The sequence below is a fragment of the Lissotriton helveticus genome, chromosome 8, assembly GCF_964261635.1.
Source record: "Lissotriton helveticus chromosome 8, aLisHel1.1, whole genome shotgun sequence".
In the NCBI taxonomy this organism is placed as follows: Eukaryota; Metazoa; Chordata; class Amphibia; order Caudata; family Salamandridae; genus Lissotriton; species Lissotriton helveticus.
The window spans coordinates 1,635,350,350-1,635,365,667 of NC_136069.1; the positions used below are offsets into that span (position 1 = coordinate 1,635,350,350).

Below are 15,318 nucleotides of genomic sequence, written 5' to 3' on the forward strand. Positions count from 1 at the left end.
CTTCATTTAGAGCTCCGGCTACTCTTCCATCCTTCAAGAGGGCTATGACAAAAAAGAACACGAAAGAGGACGAGGAAAAATTAATTATTTACTCAATTTTCCATCTTGGTCGTCTGTCGAATCCCCCAACCCGGCCGCACCGCTCTTACCTGCACGGGCCACGGCTGATCTGTGTTATGTCATTATTTTTGTCATTTTTACACTTCATAACACAGTCTGGGCAAAGGATGAATACCTTCATGAATGCCATTTAAACACCCAAATATAGCAATCAGCAACAGAAATGTGAACAGTCAAAGGGCCTTCCACTGCACGGCAACACATCGATGCGTTTTTAGTACTTTTTGAAACCTTTGAGCTAGAAACTATTATATTTGGTGAAATCTGCAGAATACGTGGCAGATGATTGATAATGTGGCAACTCCATAATTATGCAGAAAACAATGTGTTCACAACATTGCATAATTTATAAGCCCCCAGTTATAACCATGTGCTGTATGAAGGGCAAAAGGGCACTACACAGAGTGCCCTAAAGAAGGCCCTGGAGTAAATCTCCAGCTGCACTTTGTGTGTGACCTTCTCTTCTTGTCTGTAATGTATAACAGCCATTTCCCACCCCATACATTAGTCATTCTGTTGTATCAAAGTCATTCCTCCTTATTCTGGGCAACTTTTCTAAGCTTCATTGCTGATGCAATATTATGTCTAGTTGCTGAATTATCCTGTTGTACACTTTTACTAATCTGTGAGTTTCCCCTGGCACAATGTCCTGAAGAGCATTATTTCACCTAGCGCTGCCTGTGTGGTGTGGAAATACCAGGGCACACACTATTTTTGTATTTCTGATCATTAAAATTTGTGCAGCCACTAGATTTCCAAAAATGCATTAACTCACATAGGAATTCTTTCCTGCCAGTCATTATTATTTTGATGGGCAGAATTTCTCCTGGACCTCAGTTCTGGTGAGCATTATCTTCTTGATCTCAGATTTGGCTTCTAGATCTGAAATTGTAACCGCTCTACATTCAGGTGAGGGCCTTGCCTTAAAAATGTAGGGGGCCCTGGGCAAGACATATTTTGGGGCCCCTGTTTGAAAAAACGTTAGTTTTATTACTCATTTTCTGCTAATTGAAGACCAATGGAATGCTCAGCAAAATTTCAGAATCATGGCTACACAAAGACAGTTTAAGTATGTCTTTCCAGGGACCCCACATTCCTTAAAATTACACTCAACAAATAGAGACATAGTCAGAGGTGGAGGTAGGCAGAGAGAAGAGATGGCTAAATATAGGAATAGAGTGGTGAGCTATAGAGAGAAATTTCGCTTTTTTATTGGTCATGAGGAAGGTGCAGGCCCTGGGCAAATGTAAACTTTGCCCATGCCTAAAAACATCTCTGAACACAAAGACAAATCCACTATGGCTTGGGATCCATTCTGGAGCGACTTGGAGCCTGATTAGGGGAGAAGATGTAGCTTTACAGCTAGAGCGGTCGACCTCAAACCTGGGGAAGAGGGTTTGAGTCTCTGCAACGATGCTCAGCATCTTGTGATTTTGGGCAAATCACTTAGGGCCAGATGTAGCTGGTCCAATACCGGTCGGTAACGGGCGAAATTACCGAATTACGGCCGTTACCGACCGGTATTGGGCATTTGGGATGTAGGGGGCCTAAATTGCAAATTTGGTAATTTACCGATTCAGTATTTTAAGGAATCGGTAAATTACGATTCCTTAAAATACCGAATCGCTAAATTACCGAATTTGCAATGTAGGGAGCACTCAAATGAGTGCTTTCCCATTTTAGGATTCGTTATTTACCACCAACTATAAGTTGGTGGTAAATAAGGAATACCTTTGAAAATGCAAATCTGTGCATTTTCAACTGTGCCATGTGCCACATCTGCACACAAGCACGATCCAGAGGTGCAACAGGGTGTCAAAGTGACACCCTGGCACCAGTGAATGTGTCCCCCATTTTACCGAATCGGTATTTTCCGATTCGGTAATTGCCATTCATTCCAATGGGCCCCCAGGCCCATGGGAATGAATGGCAATTACCGAATCGGTAAATACCGATTTGGTAAATACCGAATCTTACCGATTTGGTAATTTTTACTGAAAATGTATCTACATCCCATTTACCTATTCTTAAATACCGAATCGGTAAAGTTCGGTACTTAAGATTAGGTAAATTGGAATTACCTACATCTGTCCCTAAATCTCCCCGTGCCTGACAAAAATGAACGTGTTCATCTGTAACGAAACTGGTGCTCATGCAAAGCGCTCTGATTCCGGATGTCTCGGGTCTAGTTTGCGCTATATAAAACTAAAAAAAAAAGTCCAGCAGGTCTGACAACAATGACACTGCAAACAACCCTGTGAAAACAATTTCCCCACCATGGAGACAACCACACTCCCACCCCATCGTCTAAAGCAGCAGGCTCACCTAAATAACTCTGAAAACAAACCTGCCCAGACCTATTGGGACTTGAGATAATGTTCTTAAAAAAAAAAAGTCTTTATTTATATTTTTAGGGAATAAACAAAAAGAAAAAACATTTTGCAGTGGCATACAGTAGCTCTATGTTCCATGTACAATGGTGATTACAGATAGCACAGCTAGTGGAAGTCAATCATGGAACAGTGGGGATATAGTGAGAAGAGTGGCCGCACTTCAAGGATATACAAACCGGGGTACTTTGGACCGCCGAGGGAAGGTTCCAAGAATAAGGGCAAGAGGGGGCAAAAAGGACGCAGAGACACCTCCAGTTCCAACCAAGGCAAAGCAGTGCAGAGATTTCCTATCTCGACCCGCCTCACAAACTCACAGCCACATCACACATAATCAATGCTAACTTTGAACTTGGCTCTGTGGGGTACAGACCTCCCACTGGGTTAGTTGGCCTTCGGGGAATAATGGGCCATAATATCAAGAAAGGGCAATACATTATCGCCACTTTTATTGGCAGGAAACTGCCGATAAAGCGGCGATAATGGGCTTGATAATAGGCCCTTGCGAATTCCCATAGAAGCCCATGTTCTGGTGTTAACCTGGGCCTCTATGGGAATTCGCAAGGGCCTATTATCAAGCCCATTATCGCCGCTTTATCGGCAGTTTCTTGCTGATAAAAGCAGCGATAATGTATCGCCCTTTCTCGATAATATGGCCCAATGTTCTTAAACATAACTGGATTAGTCTGAGATGTCTCCACAGTTAATTCTAACTTACAATTCTTCTTCCAACACTCCTTACCACCTCTTCTGAAATAAAAGTTTGTGGGCCACCAAACACTGCCATTGTTCTTTCTTTCCTTGAAAAGCGTTTTTTCCTAGAATGCAGTTCAGTTTTATCTCTGAGTAGGATTCCAGGGACTGCATCGAGGCCCCTGCAATTCTGCGCAGACATTTGAACTGCAGAACAAGTGCAAAATTCTCACTTTGCACCCACCGCTCCGTTCAGATGTGCCTTCAAACATTGATGAAAGCTGTTGTCAACCAAAGAAAAATATATGTAGTCTGAAAATGTAATTACACCGACCGAGGTCTAGTGTTTCAGTCCACTAACGTATGACGAGCATTCAGTAACATCTATCCTAAAGCATGGAACAGCCTCCCACTCCTTATCAGAGCCCCGTCCTCTCTTTAATTCAGCAAAAAGCTTAAGACCTGGCTTTTCAATTAACCAACCTACCTTAGGCAGGGCTAGTCACACACACACCTGCTCAGCACCAGGATACCCTCGCGGTGATAGTGCGCTTTACAAATACACATAACATAACACCTGAGAAATCTGGACTTTGGTCCCAAGTCTGAAACCTGGCAGGCCCAGAAAGGACTTCAATCTTCTGAGGTGGATAAAATGAGCACAATTGAGAGCATAATTAATGCATTTGATATTCAGTGCCTAGAAGAGGCCTAAGGTGTTGGCCTATGCGGACGACACCCAGCTGCTTTTCACCTGGGCTAAGGGGGATGATTCTGTACTCCGGGCCTAACACTGCCTGTCATCTATTTTTAAATTGATGGCAGAGGCACAGATCAAGTGCAATGAGCGGAAATCAGAGATTTAACTTTTTGGTTCATTCCCTGTGAATTTTAGAGAACAGCTCTGGCCTCCTGAGTTTCCACGTCCTAACTCTACTGGGCAGCCAGCAAAAAATCTTGGGGTCTGGTTCGACGAAGATCTTTTTTTCGCTAATCACATCAAGAAGCTGGCCGGTGGCTGTTTCGCTTTGTTGAAATCTTTTAGATGTTTTTTTCCCTTTCTGCCTCCTGCGGCAAGGCAAACAATTACCTGTGTGTTGATAGTGTCCCGGCTGGACTACGTGAATGCCCTTTTCGCTGGTATTCCTGGCTACCGGCTGAAGAGCCTACAGGTGGTACAGAATACTGCGGCCACACTATTATCAGGTCTGTCATCCAGGGACAGTGTTCATCTTCAGTTGCAACTGTACCATTGGCTGCCCTTGGCTGTCAGGGTGAAATTCAAAATATTGATCATGGCCCACCGCACGCTTCATGGGCATCGCCCTCTTTATCTGCAGAAGCACGTCTCTTTCTATGCTCCTATGCGTTCCTTGCGCTCCTCGTCTCTATTCTTGGCCCAGGTCCCTCGTTGTAAGCGTCAGAGGATAGGGGTAGCTCCTTCTCAGTCAAAGCAGCAGTTGCCTGGAATGCTCTTCCCCTGGTCCTGCGTACCATCCAGGATCCAAGTATATTAAAAAAAACTGAAGACCCATTTGTTCATGTGAGGCCCTCTGCCATTCCCTATGGTTCCACGCCCCCCCCACTCTTCCCGAGCTCCCTTTCATGCCCCTGACTCTCTTCAATCCCCAGCGACTACCTCCCCTCCCCCCTCCTCCCTTTCTTCAACTACTAATCAGAAGCCCCCTCTACTCCCCCTCCTGGCCTCCCTCACATCCCACACCCCAAGCCCCTTGTCTTAACTAACACTGAACTCCCTCCTAGTCCCCCGGAACTCCCACCCTCCTGCCCCTTTTCCCTCATTCCCCAGACGCTTCTTAATATAGAACTCTTTCTCGCAAACCTATCTTTGAATTCACCTCTCTCCGAAAAGATGTCAATTTCCTCTCCTCACTCAACTGCCCCAATCCTGCTAGTTTCCTATGCACTGATCTAAGCAACTCCTTAGTCACCCAGCTACAGGATATTACCCACTCGGTATCGATTCACTTAGAACCTTACATGCCCCAAACCTCCTCCCCACCTCAAGTAAACCTCCCACCCCATGGTACTCCATCCTTAGAAAAGATAGGCCGGTTAAAACTAGGGAAGGGTCTAGCAATAATCTACAAAATGAACTCCAACTCTCCCCTGTGCGCATCCACGATCCTTCTACTTTTGAATATCTCGGAGCAGAACTTCAAGCACATGGCTCCCCTCCAATTAGATTATACAACATCTATCATCCGCCCGGTGACCCTCTTCCTTTTGTAGAAGAATTGCCTGACTTTCTCACCCAATCCTTACTTTCCAACTCTAAAAACCTCTTCCTCAGGGATTTTAACCTCCATTGGAACAAAAAAGACGATCCTATGATAAACCTCCTCACTGATCTACTTGACATCTTTAACCTTAAACAACTTTGCCACTCCCCCACTCACTCCAAAGGAGCCACTCTTGATGCCATCATTACTAACAATGAGCTGGCCTCCCTTTCCTCCATCATTACTAACAATGAGTTGGTGTCCCTTTCCTCCATAGTCCCCATTGATAGGTCCGACCATCACCTCATCCTTTTTAAGATTTCTAACACTGTTCTTCCTCCCTAACCCAAATCCATCAAACAGATGAAACTGACCAGAAATGTTCACCTTATCCCTCCAGGCGAACTGGCAGACAAAGTCAAAGCTCAACTTCTACTCTCCCCTCCCTATCAAAATGCCAAAGACCTCACCGTACACTTGAACAAATCCATCGTTAAAGTCCTTGATCAAATCGCCCCGAGCAAACTAAAACGATGGAAACGCTTCACCAATTCCTGGTTCAATCCAGATCTCAACAATGAGCGTCGCACTCTCAGATCTACTGAACGCGTTTGGAGGCAAAACCCATCCCCCTTTAACCTCTCTCTCCTCAGATCCGCTAGATCCAACTAAAAATAACACATCCTCGATGCTAAGACATAATTCTTCCGCTCTCAACTCAATCGGGCAAAAAACAGACCTAGGGAACTCTTCACCATTGTGAAAAACCAAACCTTCTCTGATCCCCCAAAACTGATCGCCTCCACTGAGAGATGCGAGGAAATCGCCAGCTACTTCTTAGAAAAAATCTCCAAAATAGATCAATCCTTCGCCCTACCTCCCCTTCTTAACCCACTACCCCCATTAGGCATTTCCCTAAATCTCCTACACCCGCTACGCTCCCCATAAATCCTTATCACTCCCTCATATCATTCCGATCCTTGAACCTGACCCCATCACTCTGGAACTAAAAAAGAATGCTTCTTGGCACGACTTCCATCCCGTCATGGAACAGGATGTCCTTAATGTCATTTCCAGACTGAAACCATCTTCACACACTAATGACCCACTCCCATCAAACCTCGTCCAAGACCTTAAACATACCATTACCCCCTACTGGACCTCCATTATCAACTCCTCCTTTTCCTCTGGTTGTGTCCCTGCCTCCCTCCAATTAGGTCAAATCACCCCATCTTCAAAAATCCAGCAGGTGATCCCAATGACCTAAATAACCTTTGTCCTATCTCTAACCTTCCTATTCTCTCAAAAGCCCTTGAAAAGTGGGCTCAGTTACAACTTGACAAGCACATTGATTCTTTCAATCTTTTAGACTCGTTCCAATCTGGCTTCAGAAAGGGCTGTAGTACAGAAATAGCAATGCTAAACATAATTGATAACATCCAACACGCCCTTGACAAAGGTGACTGTTCCCTACTCATTCTTCTTGATCTCTCCGCTGCCTTTGATACTGTAAATCACTCTGCACTACTTAACACACTCAAAGAGCGTTTTGGCCTCAATGGCTCAGTCCTTAAATGGTTCACCTCCTTCTTCCAACACAGAACTCAGCAAATTAAAATCCTTGACTGTCTTTCTAAACCTCTGCCCATCTCCCTAGGGGTCCCTCAGGGCTCCATCCTCTCCCCCTCTCTATTTAAACTCTTCATTGAATGCCTCACCCTCATCCTTAAACAAGCAGGAATCAATTACCACCTATACGCGGATGACAACCAGCTTTACTATAAAATTCAATCCCACTCAGATGTCCTTCACCTCAATGATACCCTGTGTAAAATTCAATCCTGGTTGCACTTCAACCACCTCAAACTCAATCCAAAAAATACCAAAATCATTTGTTTCTCCCCGAAGAGCAACTTGCGCCCCATTCTATCCTGGATCTCTGACCTCACTGCACTCAACTGCTCTCTCACCTTATCCAACTCGGTTAAATCACTTGGTTTTAACATTGACCTGACGCTTTCTATTATCCCCCACATTAAAAACTCAGCCAAAAGCTCTCTCTACACACTCCATCACTTAAAGAAAATAAAACCCTTCGCTCCTGCTGATGACTTTAAATTAGTCGTTCGATCACTGGTCCTGTCAAAAATCGACTATGGGAATGCCATCCTCACTGGAACTCCTAAAACTCACATCACCCCCATCAAATTGGTTCTTAACCTTGCCGCTAGGCTCATTAGCGACCTTAAACGATTTGACCATATATCCCCCACCCTTAAAGCCCTCCGGTGGTTGCCCATTGAAGGGAGAACCTCATACAAGACAGCGTGCATTACGCACAAAGCCCTCCATCAAAGCTCCCCGCAGTACCTCATGGATAAACTTTACATAGCCGGCAGCTCTAGATCACTGAGAAGCTCCAACACCCTCGCCCTGCTACCTCCTCTATTAACCCCTTCGCTGCGGGGGTTAATCCCCCGCTGTGCTGAGGGGAGGGGGGGCACGCAAAGCACCCGCATGCTCATGACGAGCTGAGCTCGTCATGAGGCACGGCGCTCCTGTGCTCATGACGAGCTCAGCTCGTCACAGGTGCATTACCTGCCGTGGAATGCTCAGCACAGCAGGGGTATTATCCCCGCATGCGAGCGTTCCATGGCTCATGACGAGCTGAGCTCGTCATGAACACCGGAGCACCGTGACTCATGACAAGCTCAGCTCGTCATGAGCATGGAAGAGGTTAAACAAGAAATCCACACAATCTCGCTCCTTTTCAGGAAATGCACTGAACATCTAGAACGCCCTCCCCAAAGATCTCTGTTTCAATCCCTCCTACGCCAGCTTCAGAAAAGACCTCAAAGCTCTCCTGCTGAACAAACACTGGGGTCCTTAAATCCGCCCCTTGAAGATCATCCCACTCTAGCCTCCTACTGCCCCCCTTCCCCTCTCTCATCTTCCCTCTCCCGATAACTCCTCCCTCTAGCCCTCCCTATAGGACATGTCCCTCCACCAGTTATGATTGAATAATCTCCCTCCCTCCTCAACATAACCTACCACCTTACACCTACCCTTCCCCCCTCCTCCCCATGCTTTCCCATCAAGATAAGCTTATTATCCTCAGGCCCAGCAGGCAGCCCCCCTCCCAACTTATGTACTTTTGTAATATTATGATGTGAATTCCAGAGCTGTTTTTGACCCTCCTGTTCGGGTTATTATTTATTTTATTCTACCTCATTGTTAACCTGTGCATATCCAATTATTCCTATCTATGCATTGCTGTATTGATGTTTGCCTTAACCGCATGCGCGCTAGCAGTTTTCCCGCTGCGCGCTGCGTGCTGCGTTTTAAAAAAACCCGCGTTACGTAACGAGCTCAGCTCGTCATCAGCGTAGCGCAGGTTACGCCCATGACGAGCTGAGCTCGTCATCAGCCCCGAAGGGGTTAATTATGAACCTCCCTTCCCCCCCACTCCCACACCCTACTCCCTCGTTTGTTATTGTTTAGACTGTGCAATATATTTAATACGCTTCTACCGTTTGTATTGGTTGTTGAAGACTACCTCATTGCTATTTTATTTTTGACATGTTGCAGCTTGTACCCCTGTAACGTGCTCTGATACCCCCAGGGCTGGACTGGGAACCAAAACCGGCCCTGGCAAAGTGCTTGGGAGGGGGGCGAGCGCTTTGCCAGGGCCGCTTTTCAGCCGCATGCTATGCTATGCTGCAAAACCGGCTCTGCAACAAAAACGGCCCCCAGGGCCCAAAACCGGCCCCCACCCTTGCGGCCGACCGGGGGATTGCCCGGTGCCCACAACGGCCAGTCCGGGCCTGGATACCCCCTGGACCAGCTAGCGCTAAATAAAACATGTTAAATAAAAATAAATAAATAAACTCACGAGTAGCCGAGCGCGTAATAAATTCATATAATATAATATAGAAGACAAAGTAAGTGAATGTGAGCTTTACAAATACATCTTATTGTATGTTTCACAAGGTAACTGTTTGGCATTCTTTCTACGCGTTATCCTGACCGCCCTCCCTCCCTGCCCTCAGACTGTCCTTCCCACTTGTCTCAGTCTGACCACTTATTTGGAGAAAACATACCTTTCAAGCACGACATCTTTTCACAGCTTCAAGCCCACTGTCCCTTTACATGGAACGTGTTTTCCCTGCTCAGCTGGAACCTGAGAAATATAATAACAGTAATAAGATGTGTTGCCTGCAGCACCCCTGTGATGCCAGCTGCTGAGCCTGGCTCTATGCAGTCGTAAAGGAAGCCGAGCTTAACTGCCAGAGTAAACAAAGCCTTGCAAGGCGAGCACATAAACAGGACCTAGAGACGAGCCGCCAATTAACAGCAAAGCCTCATGGGAAGTCTGGGCTGACTGCTGCGCTTGCTATTCGCTCTGCATGCGGTGCACATACTCTGAAGGGCCAGTGATGAAAGGCTGGGCGATGGAAATATTGTGTCTCAAATTTTGCTTACAGCCTCATTGCAGATAATGGAAAATCTACACTCAATGGGATGCTGTTTGGTACAGAATATTCAGGACACTAAGCGCCATATGTATCAACATTCCGTTTTGCGATTCCTAAATAGCGATTTTTAAGGAATCGCTATTTATAAATTGCAAAATGGTATGTATGTAGAAATCAGCTTCTTTTTAGCGATTTCTTAAAATTCCTTAATTGCGATTGGCAAATTGCTAATCGCAATTAAGGAATAATTTCCCATTCATTCCTATGGGCCAGGAGGCCCATAGGAATGAAGGGGAAATGTGCGATTAGCAATTAGCTAATCGCAAATTGAGAATATTTTCAAGGGGTGCAGGGGTGTCCAAAGGACACCCTGCTGCACCCCTGAAAATGACATGTGTGCGCATATGGAGCACATACATGCCATAAAAAAAATGCTTTTTTAAAGGAATTCGCAACTTACCACCAACTTGAAGTTGGTGGTAATTTGCGATTCCTAAGGGACAATTAGCAATAGTTTTTTGCATCATACATTGCATTTAAGGAATCGCAAATATTGCAATTCCTTAAATGCAATTGCAAAATAAGAAATCGCAAAATAAGAAATCACAAATTGTGCGATTCCTTATTTTGACCCACATTTGCTTAATACATACCATAATGAGAATTCGCATTCGCAAAGGCCGAAATTCTGCGAATTTTGGCCTTTGCGAATGCAAATTTCAATGATACATATGGCCCTATATGTATGTCAGACACTATTTCTGTATGCAACCTTTAGACCAGGGATCTCCAACCGTTTCACTAACTAAAGCTACTAATGTTCAATGAAAACCATGCAGAGTATTAGTGCTGTACACATCAGACAAGATTACATGAATGACCACCCTATGAAAGGTTACCAGCCGTGATCTCCTCTGTGCAGGATTGCCAGTAGTAATGTAAAATATGATTTATTGATTTGGAATGACTCTGCAAGGGCACTACATAACAGTCACAGAGTTATGATGGTGAGTTATGACGGTGAGTTATGACGGCTCCCAGCCGTCATAACTCATGGTGGGCGTGTGCTCATAAGGGCTGGGAGCCGTCAGCACTTCACTCACTGATTAATTCTCTCTCGCACAGGTGGTGAATTAATCACACTTGGGCGGAGTGGCAACATTCTGACGGCTCACAGCCGTCAGGAGCACACGCCTACTGTGACTCATGACGGGCGGGAGCCGTCATCAGCACCAAAGTTGTTAAAAAAGCCTGCTTTAGACATACAAGCCTTTGCTTGCTACTCATACCCTCCCTCTAATCTTCTCAAAACATACCCGTTCCTCAGTAGCGGCCGGCAGTAGGAGTTACTGCAGGGCGGTGATGTGGGCAGGGGGAGGGGCAGGGTTGGGGGTAGTAATGTATGGATTACGGAGTTTTACAGGTAAGTAAACATTTAAATTAATAAAACGAATTTCGTTGCGTGCACTGCATCACAGTTGGTGATGCAGTGCGCGCAGTAAAATTCGTTTTATTTATTTAAATGTTTACTTACCTGTAAAACTCCGTAATCCATACATTACTACCCCACACCATGCCCCTCCCCCTGCCCACGTCACCGCCCTGCAGTAACTCCTACTGCCGACAGCTACTGCCGTTCCTGTTGTAAATTGCTGACCACCACAGTATTCTCATGCCCTCACCCCTTTCTTCTCCTCTGCCTAACGAAGGTTCCTCTTCAAGTACATCTCTCCGGGGTTTTCCAGTAAGGGTTGGATTGTATTGGCATTTGTAACTGAAGAAGTACTGTCATGATAGGTAGACCAGGAGCCAGAGATGAGGTTAAGTAGATTTAATCGTTCAAGTAGGTTGGTACAGGGTGCCCCACCGGGGGCAGCATCCTGCTGCTCAGCCCCGCTCAATCTAACTGGTCACTCATTCAAAGCATGCACACACACCCAACATTCTATGACATCACACTCATGCCGGCTGAGCAGCCAGGACTAGGAATCATAGGATATAACATATCTCCTTTCTTTAGAAACAATAAAACATCAAGAAGGAAAGTGGAGAAAATAATCACATTCCGTTCATTGGAAATAAAATCCAATTAGGTCACAAAAATCATATCTGATAGGTAAATGCATTCTTAGTTCAAAACAAAAATCAAATAGCATTCTAGGATATTAAAGTCAATAAGGTCAAATAAGATGGTAGGACATAAATGATTCCTTTATAGTTCACTCAAGATCATATAGCATAAATAATTGTATTCTTCATATAGAATGGTAATGAAACATGCACATTCACATTTAAAAGATTGCACATGTTTTCAGGCAGGATGCAATCAAAACAGATAGCAAATGTTTCAGGGAAAATGCAATCACCACACTTACCCATTACACTCCGAAGAACACCACAGGGACAATGCAATCAACACATTTACCCAGTACACTCTGAAGAACACCACCAATCACCACAACACACCCATCTCCCTCTGCGAAGGCACATGAAAAATGAAAAAAAAAATTGCACATGTTCCAGCAAGGATGTAATAACGCACAATAAATGACGTGCGAGGGGGAAACAAAATTGTAATGCACACTGACAATACTGCACTACTCCTGAGTACTCTGCCAACACAACCCTGACGTGCGAGGCAAAAAAAAAACAGCTCTCCCAACGCAACCTTGACGTGCGAGGGATAGTGCCAATGCAACCTTGACATGCGAGGCAAAGCACATTCCCAACACAACCCTGACATGTGAGGAACACTCCCAACGCAACCATGATGTGCGAGGGACACTGCCAATGCAACCTTAACGTGCGAGGCAAAAAACATTCCCATCGCAACCCTGACATGCGAGGGACACTCCCAACGCAACCATGACGTGCGAGGGACACTGCCAACACAACCTTGACGTGCGAGGCAAAGCACATTCCCAACACAACCCTGACGTGTGAGGAACACTCCCAACGCAACCATGACGTGCGAGGGACACTGCCAACGCAACCTTAATGTGCGAGGCAAAAAACATTCCCATCGCAACCCTGACGTGCGAAGGATACTCCCAACACAACCATGACGTACGAGGGACACTGCCAACACAACCTTAACGTGTGAGGCAAAATACATTTCCATCGCAACCTTGACGTGCGAGGGACACTCCCAAAGCAACCATGACATGCGAGGGCCACTGCCAACACAACCCTGACGTGTGAGGAACACTCCCAACGCAACCATGACGTGCGAGGCAAAAGACATTCCCATCGCAACCCTCACGTGCGAGGGAAAAGCACAAAAAAAATACAACACAGGGTACATGACCCACAAAACATGCTTGGACAAAACAAGGTAAATATCCCACAGGCATTTTATAGAAAATCTCAGCATGTAAATAACAGTAGTTACTAAAATAATATAGAAGTACATTCACATTAAATTTTGGTTGAAAGGTCTTACATAACATTACCACAGTACAACATGCATGAATTGTGCAGGTAAAATATGAAAATTTCTTCTTGCTTGTTTAGCAGAAATAATCGAAATAATAAACTAAAACAACACAAAGTAGTCACCGTTGTCATTAAATAGATTTGCAGAACAAAATCTTGAATCAAACCTCCTTGGTGACGCTGCTTCCAACATTTTGCAGTTGTTCCTAAACTCTCTCATTTCCTAGTAAGTTGATACATGCGCAGCTCCAACCTTAAGATGCATCAAAACATGCTGTTTAGTCTCTTAAAAGCGTAGATTTGAACTTGACACAGAGACTGGCGGCTTCCAGTTGTAAAGAAATCTGACCAGCCATTGCATTAAAAAGTGACGCTTCACATATTTGCCTTTCTCTGGTGGGAATTTAAACATTGCTTTATTCCACACAGATTCCTTATTTCACAAGACACTGCTTCACGACTCCGACTCACTAAAAGCAGCACTGTTTCCACAATCACATCTCGCTGGAAACCTGCCCCCGATCCTTACAAGTCACAATCTGAAATGCTCTTGACAGGTTTTTTTTTTTGCGATTTGATCTTGTGTAGACAAACCCCTTCAAATGCTGCTCCTTCTTATTAGAACTCTGCTTCCTTCACAGCAGATATGACTCGCAGGTTTGGGTGCACAAGGTCAAACTTTGTTCAGCACGAAAATTCGGATTAATGTCATCACAATGTATGCTTTTACTACGCATGCCTTTACAACGCAGGTTTTACAAAGCAAGTCGTTACAACGACTTGCGTTGGGGGGCGCTGGATAGTGGAATAGTTTAATTTACTATTCCAACTCCAGTCCCCGTGGATAGTAGGGAAGGTTTTGAATAGTAAAGTAAACTATTCCCTATCCTACAGCGCCCTCCAGCGCAAGTCGTTGTAATGACTTGCGTTGTAAATCCTGCGTTGTAATGGTAGTGCGTCGTAAAAGTTGCGTTGCGATGGATGTTTCCCTGAAAATTCACACCTTACCTTTCTGTAACATCCTCATCTAAGTTGTACTGCCAACTAGTGGAACTGGACACAGTTCACCGCACACCAAAACACATTTATCTTAGAGCAGCTTCCAATATGAATAAAACGATTTGTTTTTATTTTCAAATACTAACATGTCTTGTTTACTTTTAACGAAGAGCATCCTTTCAGCGCTAATCCTCCCTCCCACTTGGATACACACGTGCACAGCAGGGTGATTTACCTTCAAGACCAGCAGGCTTTGTATACTTTTAAAGAGAAGCTTGCCTTCAAAGCAAATTCTCCCTTCACGCGTCACTAATTTTCCTACACGCTTCCAGCCGATACTACTAACACCGACTTTGTTCACACTCAGCCGCTGGTGCCATTACAGCACTTTCATTGTGCAGTACCGTGCACTGTACTCCGCAGCTGGTACAATCAGAGTACACTCACTGCAACACGCTCTGTCACTGACCTTTGGTGCGCTTCCTACATGAACAGGTCCCAGACACTAGCAGCGACTTCAAAGCACATTGTCGATAGTCAGTAGAAAGGCAGGTTCCGAGTCACTCGAGCCACATAATGTCCAACACCCAACACATACCTCTGTGGACTCTCTGTTGGAAAAGACACCGGTGGGGTATCCCAGGCGTTGCGCAGGCTTCATTTTCAGGCTTCTTTTCAGACTCAGGCTATCATCTTTTAGTTCCAACTGTAATTTCTTGGCTCTTCACGCATGGTTCTTTTTAACATCTTCACCATTTTTGTAACTGAAGAAGTACTGTCATGATAGGTAGACCAGGAGCGTGGGATGTAGTTAAGTAGATTTAATGGTTCAAGTAAGTTGGTACAGGGTGCCCCACCGGGAGTAGCATCCCGCTGCTCAGCCCCACTCATTCAAAGCATGCACACACACCCAACATTCTATGACATCACACCCATGCAGGCTGAGTAGCCAGGACTAGGAAT

At 45.1% G+C, this 15,318-nt stretch overlaps 1 long non-coding RNA gene across 1 annotated transcript in view; it reads right to left on the reverse strand.

Moving 5' to 3' along the window:
- Positions 1 to 15,318, reverse strand: part of LOC144772108 (uncharacterized) — a 388,983-nt gene that overhangs the window by 82,854 nt on the left and 290,811 nt on the right. The window contains exon 6 of the long non-coding RNA XR_013599646.1: positions 9,547 to 9,626. This is a non-coding gene — a long non-coding RNA (uncharacterized LOC144772108). The remainder of the gene's footprint in view (positions 1 to 9,546; positions 9,627 to 15,318) is intronic.